Source organism: Chlamydotis macqueenii, chromosome 2 (genome assembly GCF_036417535.1).
Source record: "Chlamydotis macqueenii isolate bChlMac1 chromosome 2, bChlMac1.mat, whole genome shotgun sequence".
In the NCBI taxonomy this organism is placed as follows: Eukaryota; Metazoa; Chordata; class Aves; order Otidiformes; family Otididae; genus Chlamydotis; species Chlamydotis macqueenii.
Window position 1 is genome coordinate 23,980,752 of NC_141557.1, and position 16,970 is coordinate 23,997,721.

Sequence of the window (16,970 nt, forward strand, 5' to 3'; positions counted from 1 at the left end):
CTCCTGACAGTTTTGAATGTTTTTGCATTGCCAGTTACTTGTAAATAGGGAAACTGTACAGTATCGTATTTTCTTCTTGGGGATGTCAGCTGGCTAGTGTATTGAGCTCATTGAGAGATGGTATGTTATTGTTTTGGGTCATCAGTTTTGAATCTTGTTTCCTCTGTTCCACTCTAGCAATTAAGGGACTTTTAAAGAATATGTTTCTAATCAACTTTGCCTGTTTTTTCCACATAATCATCCACTGTTGCCAGGTCCATTGGTCATTCCTGTGAGCTGATGACTGTATTGTTGTCTGTTTTCATTATCATGACTGAAAAAAAGTCAATGTGAATTCATTGCCTTTTTTTTTTTCTCCTTTTTATGTTTCCCGAATTTTGTCACATTTACATCAGATGGACACTGATATAAAAGTATTGTGCTCAAAATCCTGAAAGGTTGCTAGTAAGCCAAGAATGCCTAAGCAATCATCTGTGTAACATTTATGAGAAGATTTCTCAGCACATAAAGAATCCTTGTAGATAGAATATTTGGACAGCACTTTATTGAGTGATTAATGGCTTTTATATTTTGAAGAAAGCGTACACAGTTTGAGTTAAATGAGCAGGATAACAGCTATGTCAACAACTTGTCTTGCTAGAAAAAGTGTTAGAATTTTTCTCCACTCTCTTTTGACAAATTTTTTTTTGCAACAAGGCTAAGCCTTTGCTGGATCAGCATTGCTGTTTTCTTTCTGATACTGATTCCAAATTTTATTGTTGGTACCCACTGGCTGTCTTGTTGGTAGTTTACCAGGGAGTTCAAGAGACAAATCAGCAGGAGATTGAATAATCCCTTCCTGCAAGTTCACCACTGAAGCTGACAATACGAAATGTTTTGGTGAAGGAACTTCCTTGTTAATAGGAAGAAAGTTACCAATAAAGTAGAAGTCCAAATCCTTTTTCAGTATCCTGATTTATTAGCAATGGAGTGTGCCTATAGCTCTAAAACTTATAGCATGGTCACTTGCCCAAGATGGGATGAGGTGTATACTCACTTTGCTATTCTATTATTTCTTCTCCATCTGCTCCCTCCCAAACCAATTTGATCCAGTGTTTTGGACTGAAGCACAAAGGCATTTTTCATTTTAAAACCAAACAAACAAACTTTTGAAATTGTGTTTAACTGAGGGAAGAGAAATCTCTTAATTTAACAGGACTGTGGTTAAAGTTAGGTGTTAGTTGTTGGATGTCATACCATCAGTGTTCATCTTTTGAGTCAGAACCTGTATTTCTGCACGGTTAGGAGTAACTTTCTAATTCCTACAATTAATATAGCTGGCACGGAAACCAGTTCAGGCCTTCAAAGAGGTTAAGTGTCACCTACCTGAGTTAATTGACTTTCAACAGTCTATAGAAAAGTTCCTGACTTTTCCAGTTCAGATTGGGAGCCTAATTTGGTGGCTTTTGTGGAAGAGTCCATCTCCTGTTTACTCTAGAGGGAGCAAGAGGAAAATTAGCTTCACTTAGAGTTGGCTTTTGTGAATATCTCAAGCAGTTTTGCCAGTTCTTGTGATCCTTGCAGGCATCTTAGAATCATAGAATCATAGAATAGTTAGAGTTGGAAGGGACCTTCAACGGTCATCTAGTCCAACCCCCCTGCAAGGACCAGGGACATCCCTGAGTAGATCAGGTTGCTCAGAGCCTCATCCAGCCTGGCCTTGAACGATTCCAGGGATGGGGCATCCACCACCTCTCTGGGCAACCTGTTCCAGTGCTCTACAACTCTCATTGTAAAAAATTTTTTTCTAATATCTAATCTAAACCTACCTCCTTCTAATTTAAACCCATTACTCTTTGTTCTATCACAACAGGCCCTACTGAACAGCTTCTCCCCATCTTTCCTGTAGGCCCCCTTGAGGTATTGGAAGACCGCTATCAGGTCTCCCCGGAGCCTCCTCTTCTCCAGGCTGAACAGCCCCAACTCTCTCAGCCTGTCCTCATAGGAGAGGTGCTCCAGCCCTCTGATCATCTTTGTGGCCCTCCTCTGGACCCTTTCCAACTGGTCCATGTCTTTCTTGTGTTGGGGACTCCAGAACTGGATGCAGTACTCCAGGTGGGGTCTCACCAGGGCAGAGTAGAGGGGCAGAATCACCTCCCTCGACCTGCTGGCCACGCTCCTCTTGATGCAGCCCAGGATGCGGTTGGCCTTCTGGGCCGCAAGGGCGCATTGCCCACTCATGTTGAACCTCTCGTCTACCAACACTCCCAGGTCTTTCTCCTCAGGGCTGCTCTCGATCCATTCCCCGCCCAGCCTGAATTTGTGCTTGGGATTGCCACGACCCAGATGCAGGACCTTGCACTTGGCCTGGTTGAACTTCATGAGGTTGGCACGGGCCCACCTCTCCAGCCTGTCCAGGTCCCTCTGGATGGCATCCCTCCCTTCCAGCGAGTCGACGGCACCACACAGCTTGGTGTCATCGGCGAACTTGCTGAGGGTGCACTCTATCCCACTGTCCATGTTGCCGACAAAGATGTTGAACAGGGCTGGGCCCAACACGGACCCCTGAGGGACACCACTGGTGACTGGTCTCCACCTGGACATTGAGCCGTTGACCACCACTCTCTGAGTTCTGCCATCCAGCCAACTCCTTATCCACCGAGTGGTCCATCCATCGAACCCATGCCTCTCTAGTTTAGAGAGAAGGATGTCATGCGGGACAGCGTCAAATGCCTTGCACAAGTCCAGGTAGATGATATCTGTTGCCCGTCCCTTGTCCACCGATGCTGTTACACCGTCATAAAAGGCCACCAAATTGGTCAGGCACGATCTGCAATACTTGACTCTACCTCAGTCTTATTGCTTGGAATAATGTAATTCCCTGAAAGTCACAGCTTTCATTTTAAAAAAGTAAGTCACTAGAATTGTCTATATTCTATCCTTTAACAATGAACAAACTTGCAAGTTCATTTTTTCTTTGAAAGTAGTTGATGAAATCCAAAAGCTTGGAAGAAGCAATTATATTACGGCATAGGCAATTAGATCTGGATTGGGAAAGAGGGACAACGAAACTAATATTGATATGAGTGTGTTTGCCTGGGGGCATATATATGCGTAAGTAATGTGAATAGATACTGGCACGCTATTCCGTCCATTCTGCAGGCATAGACTCAGTGTTTCTCTATATTTTAACAGCAGTTAGACCCAGCAGTATCTCCTGGGTATGAATAAGTGCAATAATAGATTTGAATTTTAAAAGTTGATATCTTATACTTCCTTCAACAACATTGCATGAAACTTCTGTTTTCATAAAATACAAAAAAAAAGAACAGAACCCAGTTTGCTTAAAACAAGCCCTCGATCTCTGAGACTTCATGATTGACACAGGTTATGATCACATCACAGGCTGACTCAAATAAGACCAGAGCTTTTTAATTGCTAAGAAACCTCTTCAAAAATGTTTATACATTTTCAATGCTCCATGCATAAAGGATTTGCAATTTTTCAGCATAAATGAGGCGACCGAAAGACTGAAAGCAGTGACAATACATAGAGTTCAGCACTTCATATGTGCAGTTCTACTATAATAGGAAATATGCAGTGCCTCAAAATTATGTATCATTTACATTTGAAATGTAAAGGATTTTCTCTTTTTCCAGTGTAAATCTTTATCTGTGTGCTATATTAGAGCACTGTTGCTTGCACAGCTGTAGTTAAGGATGTATAAACATTTCTATTATAGACATCATATTCGCAAGGGTTTATAATTCAGCTGTAAAACTTAATACATGGACAGACTGATTCATTCTAGAAAGTTTCTTTCTTTATCAGTTTCTTTCTTTATCAGCGTGTTTCAAAAAGCACCAATCTCTAATCTTAAAAAAAAAAAAAATCCTTTTTCACTTCCTGATTTAATTTGTTGAGGACTATTGATGACACAAAAAGTCCCATTAGAAATATAATTATTTTAAGGGTAGTTGGGATAAACATGAGACCTAAGATGTGGAGAAAAGCATACAGCCTTTTGTTTTTAAATATGTATTGGTTTTGTTACAGAGTTACTTGTTCTCCTCATCGCAGTACCTTTGAAAGATAGACCTTAAAAAATAGTGTTTGTAGTCTTGGAAGTGTTTACATGTGTGCCTAAACGTCTCTGAGGTGAAGTCCTATTACTGCATTTTATAGATGGGGGACTGAGATACAAAGAAATTAAGGAATTTGTCACACTGAAACTGCCAGAGAAACTGTAAAACAGAGCACGACATTGAACTTTGTGCTCCCAGATTGGAAGAGAATGTCTTTAATTTTCTAAACACAATGAAGCTTTTGTCATCTGCTGTTCCGTCTTTCAGGCAGAGTTTGGCCCTTTGCCTTGTTCGTATATATGTTTTGAGGTCCTGGCATGGAAGGGTGAGAATATGAGTTTAGAAGTCTTCAAAGAAGTTTACCTCAAAACGTACATTATAATTCAATTTAGGTAAGGAAAGGTTGCTAGAAGGAAGAATCGCACTCTTCCAACCAGCTTCATGTTTGTCAGGCAGAAGGAACAGAGGCAAAAAAAACCCTCAGAAGCCACAGATGGTAGATTGAGGGCAAAATAATTCACCTGACTGACTACACCAGCCTCCATGAGATCTGAATTTTAAAGGAAGAGCCAGACAATGGAACAATGATGGACACAAGCCAGTGGCTCTTTAATTCCCAGTCAACTGGAAATTAGCTAAAAGGGTGGAATGTAACAGCAATGACAAAGTGAAACCCAGCACGCCCATTATATAGGAAGTCAAATCCCTAAAATTGTTAAGATAGAGTTGGTCAGTATTAGAGGCTACTTTTGGGAAGTATTTGAGGGAAATAATGTTAACTGTCACTTATAGTGAATTAAGTTTTTTGGAGACTTTAACACTGAATTTCTTCACTGGTTGTCAGATTACCTAAAGATTATAAAGAGAATATTTACTAGATAAGATGTGATTAATAAATTTTGTAGAAATGCTTATAATGTTAGGAAACAAAACTTGCATTGACAGTTGATTCTATCTAGTATGAAGCTTTCACCTATGTTAAATGACCGAACATATTGTGGAATGTGATTATAAAATACTGGTCTGAAAAGAATTAAGATGTGGTAATCTGATCTTCTTATAGAGTTCATAATGAATTATATTTTCACCTTTTTTTCCTGAACTTTTCTGTTCTATTATCGCTACACAATAAAAACCAAGAGCAGTTCTGCCTTCAGAATGCAGTGCAACCTCTTTCAATTTGCAAAAGCTTCTCCACCATAATAAACCCTTACAGAAGAATAACAAAAGAGAACTAATTATCCTTGTGTATATTTGGTAGGATATAAAAAGCTTTTTCAGATCCTTCTGTCATAATGGGTTGCATTGTGAGAAATTAGGTTGGAAAGAAAAGGTGCAGTTGAAAACAAATTCTGCACTGCATAAATAGGACTAGTGCTTCGCAGTTCCCCCACATGGCAGTATTTATTGTATAAATAACACTTTATTCTCACAGCTAGTCCCGCTGCTGAGGATTTCTTCCTTTAACAAGATGGCCTCTGTACTTAAGACCTCCCTTCCTGAGGCCAGGTTGTTTAAAAGTTGCATTCGGGGATGGACTGGCCTATTTTGGGACTGTTACTCAGTGAAAACTTCCTGAAGAAAGCAAACTGAGTGAATAAAGATGAGTCCATGTATCTTGAGTCTGTATTTCATTTCAAGCATGACACAGACTATGGAATTGTTTAGAGCTGAAACTTGGGAAAAGTTTTTGGTTTGGGTTTTTTTGGTTTGGGTTTTTTTGTTCGTTTTTGTTGTTGTTGTTTTTAAGAAAATCTTTGCCTTAGTGGGGTTTTGACTAAAGACAAAACTCTCTTCTAATTGTCGCTTTTATCCCCTTCGCCTCCTGTGCCTTCACCAGCATTGCTCATTGCAATTGCAGTGTAGTCTGTAGTGCCACTGAAAGAATATTCAAGCTCTCAAGCACAGCAGGAACAAAAAGCTTTAGTGTTGGCATTGTTAAAACCTTTCTGATGGATAAAACTAAGTAATAAGGATTTAAAACTGTACCTGTGCAAAAGGTGAATTATATCACACAGTGTTCAACTGTGCGCAGTTCTTGTATGTTGAGGTTGCAGTGGGGCTGTCCCCTCATTTGCATTTGAGGAGTGGTCAGGAATCATGCTGGGGGAATGGAGCAAGGGTGGAAACGCCACAAAACAAAAACATGTCGTAGAAATATTTGTGATTTAGAGGTATATAAACCTGCCTTGGGTTTGTAAACTCTCCTCGGGTGGGCGGTGGGAGCATAGCCTGCACTAGGCGGAGCGCTCAAGCCAGCGACGTGGGCCCTCAGCAGAGGCCAAGGGTTTTTGTTACAAATATTTTCCTGCCACTGCTTTTTTGTTTATTTCACAACTTAATGGGGTTTATTAAATTAATTTCAGGGTGGTGGAAGCTGCTTGTTTACACTTAAGTGCCTTTTTTTTGTGTCTACCGCTGTACATTGCACCGACTTAGTACCGTTTTATAAATAAGTTTCTGGCACCATAAAGGGGCTCAGCTGCGAATGTGCAAAGGCAAAGTTCGCAGCCCAGCTCAGGAACAGTTAGTGCTAAGCTGAAATGCACTGCAGGTTTTGTCAGCTTTGTGGTAATGAATTATATGATGCTGATTGAAGCCAATGACTGAGAAAGATCGCTAGAGTTTCTCTGTTTATCCTGTTGCCAAGTTGAAAATTTCTTTACAATTTATATTTGACTGCTTCTTTCAAACTGGAGCAACTGTAAATTGCTCAAATGTTATACCTTTAAAAAATTTGGGAGTAGATTATTCCTAACAGATCTCGTTGACAAAATGTTTATACTGACATTCAATTTATTTCTGCTTTATTCTAGATTCCCCCTCTTCTGTGTTGCTAAGCTTTAGCTATTCTGTTACATCCTCTTGGCCCAATTGAAAATGTTAATAAACCTCCTAAACTGAACTAAAAAAGCCTTTGTCCTCTTTTTCAGAGTACTAATAACTGTGTTTTTTTATTAGTAAAATTATATTGTTAGCCTCCTATAGATTTCCCATCCATGACAGCTGTGATAATATGGCCCCAAATGGGACCCCACATGGGTCTTCTTTGTTGTCTTATGCAACATTTAATTCAGTTTCTGGCATTGGATTAGAGTTTATTGGGGTTGTTGTCTCTGAATCTATCCATATTTTGGATCATTTCTCTCTGGAAGTAGTTTGTAGTTGTAGTAGTTCTCTATGCTCTGTCTTGTGTGTAGATTTCTCCCTACATCTCTCCCTTCTGTTAGCCTCATTGTACCTTTTTTTTTTTTGTTGTCTTGTATGATGTTTTCAGCATTTAGTTTCATCTAAGAATTGATTCAGTATGCAGTGTATCCCTTAGTCCAGTTCATTAATAGAGATGTTAAATAAAACTGTGACTAACGCTAATCCCTGTGGCACACAGCTGGACACTTCCCTTCCAACTCAGTGCATTGCCACTCGTCATTACCCTTTGCTTGTGGTCTGTCAGCCAGTTTTCAGTCTGTATGATAGCGTACCACATCCCAGCTCTTCGGAATTTGTCCACAGAGAAAGATTTTTTAGAGAAACTGCACCAAACATTATATCTTGTCGCTTTGTTCCACAGTGATTAAATCAATTCTTTAAAATAATCAGTTTTCTGATGTCTTGTTCATTAGTTATCTCTTCTTTTGATTGCCATATTGTTGTAGTTTTTTCCTAAAACTAATTTTGCTTCCATGTTGTTTATATTTTGTTTCTGTTGTCTATATTTTGCTTCTATATTGTGTGTCAATGTCCAGCAAAATATTTGCCAAGATTCTTTTCCTTACTTGAAAACCAGAAAAGAAGCATGTGTATATATTTTTTAAAGTCTAGTAAAATACTTTAGAATGCAGAACAAAACTAGCTAATGTTACAGTAACTTATCTACAGTAATAAGCCTGTAACAAGGAATAAGGAAAATAACTATTCCTGTGCAGATTTCCTGAAAAAACTTTTAAAAGGTGCCTTACATTTGTTCACTATCCTTACAATTCCTTAGGAATTCCTCAAGATATTGAGACATATATCAGATAGACATGTTTATTTGGTGTTTCCAGGTATGATTTTTTTTTCTCAAAGTATGTTCTTCATTAACGTTTTTGAATACTTACTGATCAGCTCTTTTCAGATGTTTCCAGTTGTTCTTTTTCCTTATGCATTTCTACATGCCAATGTTTTTATTAATTTCTCAGAGTTATATTTTTGGTAGTCTGTTACTCATATGTTGCCATAGTGTCTGTGTTCATTTCTTGGTTTGAAGTCTAATACTTTCTGATCAGAGGCACCAGGGATCATTATATCCTTACATTCCTGATTCTGCCCTCTTGCTGGAATTCTGTACCATTGGCATCTGTGCTGAAATATTTTTTCTCCAGATAGTTACATTGCTGACAAAATTGAGTCTCTGAGATGTGTTTTAAAAATATTTGTCTGAGGAATTGAAGACATACTGCGAAGGCAGTAATGTAAGTGAAGTAGACCTTGCTGCTGGGTCTCTCATTATTGACATGTGGCCGTTAAAGGCAAGAGTTTTCCAACATGAGGGCCAAAATGACAGGCACCTGAAGAACTGGACTGGCATTCGAAAGTCCTTAGTGCTAAGGAACTGCCGTTGCCTTAAGTGGCTTAATATTTTCCACTGCTTTTTGTCATGTATCGTGGATCATTTTTCTTTAACTCAACAGGTCCTTTGATTCTCATTTTAGGGTCTCAGAAATGTATGTCATTTTGGGAGATGCTAAGTGGTAAGAGACAGACACTAAGTGTGAATAACACCACTGAGTTTTGTTACCTCTGCAGATAGTTTAAGCCAGTCTCAAAACCCGTGCTGTTTGGCTCTGTTGCCAGCCAAAGGCTTACAGATACTAGTTAAGGTTTCTGCAGTGGTACAAACGTCACAAAGTAACTTTACCTTAGAAGAAGACTTACCTTACTGACCTTTATGGAGATTTGAACATAAGTGTAATTTCAGTGTAATTTTGACCACCAGCTTTTCTGTGGTAGGGTAGTTGTTTGCGAGAATCTCCTGTGACAGTCTCCCAAAATTCATCGCAATTTTGTGAAGAAAATCTTAATTGCTTCCTTTCCTGCATTTCTGGCTGTGGCATGTCATGTATCTGCCTTCAGATTTCTGACTTCTTTCCTGCCATATAGGACAGAGAAACAAGAATTTTTGCTTTTTCATGCAGTTTTTTTTTAATTAGTGGTGCAGAAACACATGACATTGTAGGAGACTAGTGAAAACTGATTTATTTCAAAACTTGAAGTTATTTGCTAGCCAAACAGTTTTCATAATTAAATTTAGTGATTTCTTTCAGTAACCTAGCTTAGAAAGTTTGAAGCTATTATTTGAGAATTTGTGAAAGGTGCTGGCTGCAGTCAGATCATGATGTATATATGTTCAGTGCCTGCTTGACCTGAGTGTCAAAATGGGAAGATAGGAGACAATAATCCTTGCTGAGGCATTAAAATGGAGAGGTTAGATTATGTATCTTCAGCAACACAGTGTGAATAACGAGCCTCAGCACAGGGCTGGTGCACCTGTCATTGCTGGAGGGCAAAGAGGCAAGTGGTTCCAAAGGGAACTGACCTTTTCCTTTCAGGTATTGTGTCAATCCCATATCCTAAGGCACACATTCTGCGTTAAAATTATTATAACTCTCCTGGTATTATGCTGAGCAACAGACTCTGGTGAGAATCCATGGGAAAAAATTACCATACAGTGATGGTGATAATGGCTTCTGTATTGTTTTTTGTTTTGTAATGTTGAAAGACATGACTAAAACAGTTAAGTTCTTCTCTAAAATAAATTTAATTGATTTTTTAAATAAAATTTTGAAATGTTGTTTGTCTGAATTAGCAGCTTGCTGGATAAAAAATGTAAATTAAAATATTTATCACTAAATGTGATTGACAAAAAAAACCTGCATCCTTTTAAATAATGTAATATATAACATGGTGTATATCCACTGTCTGCTACCTCAGCTGAATTTATATCCATAAGATCTGATTTACAAATAGACAACTTTCTGTTAAATTATTCACGTCTCATAATAATTGATCTTACAGAGTTGATCTTATGCTGGTGTGTATTTGATCATAAATTCAATGAAAGCAGCCACCATCTTTGTGATGTTTGTCCAGCTAAATCCTTCAGTGAATAAAATAGTAAAGATGCCAGCTGTGTTTGTTTTATGATCACTGCTGCGATAGGAGGCTGGAAATACAAATGAATAAAAGCTCTAATTTTTTGTGTTGGATTTATAAACTCGGAATTTTACTGCAAAGAATTTAAATGGAAAAAATAAATTTTTTACTTTACTATCACATTCTTGTAAATGTATTGTTTAGGGGGGGTTTTTGTTCCTATTGTTCAGGTATCCAGAATAGTTTTAAAATATTACTGTTGTTTGGACCCAAACTTACAGAATTAGAAGAAACCTAGTAAAAATAGATGAAATTTATACTTTTCTCTCTGACACCATTGCAAGTTAAGAATGGCATTGCCTTCTTTGGTTAGATTCTATAGCAATCTTAAGGCTCGGTTTACTGCTCTGTACTGTTAGTGTGCCTCAAACTAATTTCACCACCCTGACATAAAAAATCATGCTCCAGATTGTTATTGGCCTTCCTTCAGCATTGTGCTTTTGTAGAATAATGCAATATTCCTTTTGTTTCTTTCATATTTGATCCTTAAAGTGCCCTTGAGTCAAGCTTTATTCTGCAACCATGAGGGCATGAATCTTTCTTGAGATGTTGACAGATAGTGTTTGGTGAATATAATTTTTCTGTCAGACACAGCCTATGTTTATGCTGCTAACTAAAGCAGAGCCAGGGACTATCTTCTGGCCCCGAGGCCATGCGGCAGACCTTAGCTACAACCATACTAAGGAACACTTGGCATGCATCTCCTATGGGCTTTGTGTGGCCGCCATGCAGCTGCAGGTGCAATTATTATTTTGGGGGTGTTCAGTATTAGTTTTTTAATCCAGCATTTCCAGAATAACATAAAACTGATGCTGCAGACCCTGAGAATTGTATTTTCTAGCAGAAAATTGAACGTAATCTATTGCATGCCTTGCTTGTAGGAGGTTGGTACGTGCTGCCTTTTGGGAATGGTCCCTGGCAGGAATTGTTCCCTGAACTATGTCTAGGAGTAGTTTTAGAGAATGCTAGCTGGCATGGGCCAAAATAGTCCAGGGGGCAATTTGAACACTCAGTACTAGAGTTGTCAGGCTCTCTCCCTAGCCCTGCTTAGTTCAGTGATACAGGCTTCAGCAGAGAGTTTGCTGTTCCCTGCCCTTTGCACACTCAAGCATATTCCCAGTAAAGTTTCTTCTCTCACTGTAGGGCTAGCATCCTTTGAAGCCTTAGGGATGTTTTTTATCTTTCCTTTCCTATCCCGTGGATCCAGACTGTTATATACATTTTACTTTTTTTTTTCTTTCTGGCTTTTCCAAGATACTTTTTTGCCTTCTCCAACCAACTCTGTTGCTTGGATCTTGATTGTTATAATAGACTTCTCATGTCCTCTCCTGACCAATGCCCTTCTTCAGATCATATAAAAAGCAACCAGTAATTTGTTTGATTTTTTTTTTTTTGGTGTGGGTTGTTTAGCTCCCCTCCAAACACTAGCTGTATATTTGCTCCTATTGCCTATTCCTAACGTCAGTGATCCCTTACTCATATTTAGGCCTTCTTCTGTCCCCTGGATAATTCAGGCAGACTCACAACTTCTGTCTTTCTTTCTGGGAATCAGATGGGCTTATGCCCAGATAGTGCATTTACCAGTTGTTTGCAGTCCTTTTCTCCAGATTTCTTGTTCTCAGTTGGGAAGCTTCTAGCACTAGTCCTTGTCTGCCTTGAATGCCTGCCTTCACGGAAGCTTAGTATCCAGTTAGGACCCTAAAATGGGACCCAAATGTTTCTTTACCTGCCTGTCCCACCTCAGTGGCAGTGCACATGACCAGACGTGTCACAGAGCTCCATGGGTTCCACAATTCCACTTAAGCAAAATATTTTGAAAATCCGCCTGCTTATTTAGGGTCATTAGAAGTGACCTGAGTTCTACTGGCAGTCAGCTTTTAGTGACAGCTGGCTCTTTGGGAAGTCTGACCTTTAGTGGTCACTATTATAGATAAAAATTTTTATTTTAGTTCTTAAATCACCTATGCTGATTTATGTCTAAATAGCAGAAACTCCCTGCTTAGGTGTCTCTCTCTCATGCTGCTTTGACAGGTTAGAATTTGCAAAAATAATTCAGGATTGACTCCTTCCCTACAGCAAGCCAATTTCTGAGTGTCAGATAGCACTGCAACCTCATACATATAGAGTACAAGCCCTTAAAATCTGCATATTTCAGTAACTGATAGCTAAAATATATGGAATTTGTGACTTGGTCATTCATCTCCAACCTGTTTATAGTTAAAAAGGCATAAACTGCTGTGTTAAATCTGAGCAACTTTTTAAAAAGGCACTTCGGTATAAGTACATGTCATTGTATAGTGTTTCACTTTTAAAAAAAAAAAAAAAGCAATGCAAAATCAAGTTTTCTCCAAGTTGCATACCAGAGATCACTGTTTTCTCTTTCTACAATGGTCTCTGTGCCTGAGGAACCCTTGAATAATTACACTGTTTTTTTCCTGTGTTCAAGTTCAAAGTCAAATTCAGACTTCTTTTAACAGATTGGCACAAGCATATTTGTCTCTTAACAAGTATTACTGCTGTTGGTATCAGGCACTGGATTTTCAGTCTGCCAGCTTCTCCCTGCTGGAAGATGACCTAGTGTTCCTCTTAGGAGGTATCTATCTGTTAATGTAAAGAGAAAAAGTGGCATGCTAAATCTGGAGAGTGAATCTGGAGAAGGAATGGCACCTTCTGCACTACGATGCTGGTGTGAAGGTGGTTTCTCATCCCGTGATCTCTTCTAATGTCACCTGAATCAAGTACCTCAGGGTCAGGGAGCTGCAACTGGTTCTGTATGAAATAAGTCTGTTTACATATATAGGTATAATAATACATAATAAAGTATTTTTGATTGCATAGCTTTGAATGTATTGCCCATATGCTTTCATCATAACGATCTTGGTGTCCTTCTCTCAATATTTACTAGTTCTGCGTCATTTCCCTGCCATGTCTTAGCTTAGGAATGTAGCTGCAAAAAGACCAGGATGCCTACTTGTATGTAATTGCTTCACCTCATTGAGTTCAGCCAAGCAACTTATATACATAAAGTTAAATACATGCATATGCCTGGGGTCTGTCTTCCTCAGCTTTCTAAGCTTGGGGCATTCTTTCTGCCTCCAAATCTCTATCCACCTTTAATAAGCTGTATAAATAAATATCAAGTACTCCTGTTTGTTCCATACCCATAAAAATACATTTTATTAGCTGAGAGGTATACAATAATAGAAAAGATCAGACCCATCCAATGCTTTAGGGAGCTGTGGGAGGACAGGACAAGTAGCTGCTTCCAAGTGGTTGACGGCTCTGAGGCCCCAGCAAGACAGATTTGTAGGTTAATGGTGATAAACAATCTTTGGCTTCGCTGACTAAAGCGAGGTCACCCTTCTCGGGGCACTGCGTGCATGCTGCAACCTTGCAGCAAGTTCCTGTTGAAGCACTGTGCAAACAGACCAGTTCTTGTTTACATTAGAATGAAATTAAAACTTCTCAAACCCGAGATGATAAAATATTGGACAAGGGGGCAGAGATTCATAAGACAGCGTTAATGTTTATTTACCAGAACTTATTTCTGCCTTTTTTTTTTTTTAGTTTGCAAAAGGCAATAGGTCCAAAAAGACAGCTACTTTTTCTTTCTGTAGTCATTTAATAAGGGAAAATTGGGGAAACTTTATTTAATGCCCTATGAGCTCCATCCACTGACAAATTTGAAATCCAGACTTTGGTTGTTTGTTCTTTGGAGTATTTTTTGTTTGGATTTCCCTGGAGAGAAACAATGCAGGTTGTTGAGGGTGGCAGGAGGAAAAGCAGAAAGCTTTGACTGCATTGTGTGCCCAAGGTTTATTTCAGCTATTTCTATGCTGAGGGGGAGTTTATTCCCTCCTTTTCTTTGGCTTATGTCCAGCCAGTGAGGAAATAAATATGCAAAGAAAGAATGCTATGGAATGTTAACTCCACTGCCGTATTTTCTTCCTTTTATCATGCCCCAAGATTCAGTGAAGTTGATATAAATTCACCATGCCTTCTTTTAAAAAGCATAACAGAAAGACATTCTTCCTTTAAGAGTCAGACTGTAAAAGGTGATTTTCTTTCACTCAGTTTGGTTTAAGCCTGTAAAAAGCATTAAGTGAAAAATCTGATATATTTGTTAGGGCATTTATTGCATTACTAACTTATATTTTCAGTTCTCAGTGAAAGGTTTATAGAGAACATAAACCTTGAAGAGTTTTTGTTCAGGATTAAAGATATATTTCCTTCATTTTCTGGTGAAATAATAGCTCATAAAATGATTGGGGTGTTAGTAACTATTTTTAGCTCTATATATTTTCCAAGGATATTCTGTTCAACTTGCTGAGGTGCACAAAGAAGGCCTTTAAAAAATATTCTCCTTGATCAGAAGATTCATTTCCTTTAAAGAATTTCAAAATAATCAAATTCCTCTGATTAAATGTAGCCACCATGTTGTTGTTCTTGATTAATTACACTTACAGCAAGCAAAGACATTCCAGTAAATTGTATATCTGGCATACTCAGTAGTAGTCTGCTGTGGTGTCTGTGTGGAAGACATAGTGTATGGAAGACATACACTATGTCTTCCATAGTTAATATCTTTAATACTAGTCTAATTGGAATGCTGAAAGAAATAAAATAGCTGATTTGTGAGAAGATATCTGCAATATTGTCAATGGCTATCTTCATGTTCTAAGCTCTCAACAGTTGGCAGTGGATTTTACTGGAAGATTTTATAGCCCAGCATATTTATTTTGAGGCATCAGAGCAAGAGCTAGCCTGAGTGCTTGTCAGGCTATCGAAGGACAAAACTCAGGATACTGTTAAGTCTGTTGTAAATTTACTCATTCCCTTTAAGCTTAGCTCTTAAAGCTCAAATCAACCGAATTCAGTTTTTTCAAGGTGTTGTGTTCTGTAAGGGTGTTAATGTTCTGCTTCCCACATGAAGCAAACCTTTCAAGCTGGATATTGCAGGCAGTGTTGTGTTGTAGAAATACAGTAATACATCTGAAACGGACACTAAAACACATCAGACCTAGTGCAGAGTCAGTTTTTGTCTTGGGTTATATTCAGTGATGACACATGCAAGTGATTTTATGATCTAGTCATGACTGAGCTTAATGGCCATTGTCAAATGGGAATTGCCGTGAAAGGTTGGATCACGGCATTGTCTAGCTTAGGTGTGACCAGATTGAGTCTCTGAAGCCATGAGTGACTTGTGAGCAGTTTAAGTAAGCATATTAATTCTCCCTTCTGAGAAGTTCAGGAGCTGGAACTATAATTATAGTTTACCTACTGGGTCAGTAGATTCTTTTAAAAATTTATGAAATGTATAAAAATTATATACCTAAAAGTAAACCTATATTAATTAAAATAGAAAAAAAAAATCCTAGTTGTCTGTATTGTTAGAATATTGATTTGTTACATTCACTTTTTTTCGTGAAATGCTGCTCATCTTGGCTGCTTTCCACCTAATGGCATCTGTGGAACTGTCAAGTGAGAATCAATTCAGAGGGGTCAGGGTTATTATTACCTTTCTGGAGTGGACTGAATGAACTTACCTCCACAGCTTTCCAAGTGGGGCTCTAACCTCTTTTACATCTACATTAGCAACAATACCAAAGAATCACACACTGATACTTTTAGCTCTGTGCAGTATCAGTGAATACTTATCATTTATTGTCATGGCTTTCATTTTTATAATAAATATTGTGACCACGTTTTCAGTACTTCAACAGATAAGACTGCCGATGCTGTGGTATGGTAATAGAATTAAAAGGGATCAAACTAATTTCTTATGGAAATTGTGTAGACTTGAAGGCTGTGGAGTGCAGTGTTGTGCAGGAGCGCAGAGCAAGGACAGATGCTGGGAGCAGTATAGCCACATTCGTGCAGGATTTGCACCAGCCTATCTCACTGAAGAAGCCTGAGCAGGATGTTGCACTAATGTGACAATCTTGCTTCTAGTAAGGTACCGAGCTAGAAAAGTACAATGGAACTGATGGCCTAGGGAGCCTGGAGACCATACTTTCCGCCCCTGCATGTGTAGAGAGCTCAGTGTTTCTGAATCTAAACTGCTGCCAGCACTTCAATTTGGGAAGAGCAAGAGGGGCATTGGGTGTTTGGAGGCACCTCTCCTAAAGAATGTGCACAACCCAGCATGACGTTAGGACTGCTGTTGGCAGCCGCACGCAGGTGTGGGAGAGAATCCCAGCACTGAAGTGTGGTTCCTGTGGCGGTGTTTGACTGTAATGTTTGCTGTACAGTTTGGCTTGCAGTACCTCTACACTGTGCTGTAGAGCAAATTCTGTGTTTTATGATTGATCAGCAACAAGTAAAACCCTGCTTCAGTGAGCCTTCAAAAGCTTTTGTCTCTCTTTGTTCACCAGTTTCAGTCCTCAGTACCCTCTGTGTAAAACACTGAGAAAAATGGTAACGTCTTTACTCCCTTAGATTCTCGTCTTGAGGTGCCACTTGATGCCTTCATCTGTATCAAAAGCTAAAAGCATCACATCAGAACTTGCATTCACTTGTTGCAGTGGTTTCATGATGGCTAAATAATCTCTTCAACAGCTCCGTGGAGGCACACTAGGCACGTTAGGTAAGCAGCTCCTGCACGCTGGAGCTGGCACATCAAGTCTTTGAAGACGGTAGGTGTTCTCGGCATGGCTGTAACAACAGAAAAGGCTGTTGATATTTAGTAAAAAGTAAATGTTACTTAAGGTA

The 16,970-nt window shown here is 38.9% G+C and overlaps 1 protein-coding gene across 4 annotated transcripts in view; it reads left to right on the plus strand.

Annotated features, from left to right (window-relative positions):
- Window positions 1–16,970, plus strand: part of CDK14 (cyclin dependent kinase 14) — a 319,070-nt gene that overhangs the window by 227,002 nt on the left and 75,098 nt on the right. The window lies entirely within an intron of this gene.